Source organism: Sorex araneus, chromosome 2 (assembly GCF_027595985.1).
Source record: "Sorex araneus isolate mSorAra2 chromosome 2, mSorAra2.pri, whole genome shotgun sequence".
Lineage (NCBI taxonomy): Eukaryota > Metazoa > Chordata > Mammalia > Eulipotyphla > Soricidae > Sorex > Sorex araneus.
The window spans coordinates 270,341,753-270,343,280 of NC_073303.1; positions in this window are offsets into that span (position 1 = coordinate 270,341,753).

The window sequence follows — 1,528 nt, forward strand, 5'->3', positions numbered from 1 at the left end:
TGCTGAAAGTTTATTTCTGATTGTGCCTAGCCCCAAATTTTCCATTAAGGTCTTTAACATGTCACGCATTATTACTTTATATTCTCTGTGAAGTAGTTTCAGTATTGCATCATAGTTCCAAATGAATATATTGTTTTGCTCGTTGGAAAGTATGTATTTTGCTTCTTATCCTTTGAACCCATCACAGCTTTTTTTTAATAAAAATTCCAGCTTCAAAGTGGGTCCTATACCCTTAAAGAAGTCTCCTTCCTTTTCCCTAGACCAGAAGGCTTCAACCGCCAGTCCATGGACCAGCGTTGATCCACAGTCATAGAAAGACTGAAAATCCACTGGTCTTCCTCCTTGACTATAGCTGCTGGTCCATGGCAGGTGCTGGTCCTCAGATGGGAAGAGGTTGAGGAACACGGCACTCAATCTTTTCACTTTCCGGGGATCAGGGGTGAGTCTGGGTGAGGATTGCCTGCTTTGGCTCTACTCAGTGAACCTTTCAATTTCTCTAGTAAGTGCTTGTGCTGAAAGCTGGCTTTCTATAAGTTTTTTTGTTGAGTATTTTCCTATGTTAAGCCTTTCTTCCTGTCCTTGGGGGTGAGGCAGAGTAAGCCAGAGGGATAGTATAATGAGTAGGGCACTCGCCTTGCACAGACCCTGGCACCATGTATGCTCCCCAAGGGATCCTGAGCACAGACCCAGGAGGAAGCCCTGAGCCAGCCAGGTGTGGCCCCCAAACCTACGGAAACAAAACAAAACAAAAAGCCTCTTCTTGCAACATCTGCAGCAGGGTTTCAGTTGTACCTGTGACTTGATCTCGTTGTCTGGTAGAAGGGGAAAGAAGATCCTCCAAGGGGTATAAGACTCAGATGTAGGAAGGCATCATGTGCCTGGTGCTTAAGGCTGTGAACTTCCCAAGGTGTCAGGCTTCAAACTCAGCCACAGCTTTGGGTCTAATCCATACACTTGCCCCTCCTTCCGGTGGTGGTATTTTCCTATCTGTTCTTGCCAACCTGCAGGGGGCATACGAAGGCTCTTGGTCCATCAGAGGCCGACTAATTTGGTGGCTTGGCAGCAAAATGAGGCTCAGTCACAGAGTGGGGCTGTTTCTACGTGGCAGGGTGGCAGGGGTGGCCTCGAGCTGTTTCGTCTTCAGACATCAAGGGGAACCTTCCCACCCTCCCTCCAAGAAGGCCCCAGCATTCTCAGCTGAGACCAGTCTCCCTGGGAAGATTCAGTGGCATCTTGTCCCTCCCAAGACTAGATGTGAAGCTGGCCTTTCTCTGCCCACTGAGTTCTTTTGAATCCTGTCTTTTTACTATATCCTTCCTCCTGGATATTCTGAGCTAGTCGGCCACCATCTCAGCTTTCCCAACAGATTCCAGAAGTAAAAGAACTATGGTTGGTTCATGGCTTTGCGTTGTGAAGGGTGGGGCCACCCTTCCCACTTCTTGAGTTCCAAAGCAGAAAGCAGAAGTGCTGTGATTGGATTTTAAGAGCATCCCTGGTGAGCTGAGGGTGCATCTAAGGTTGGGGACCC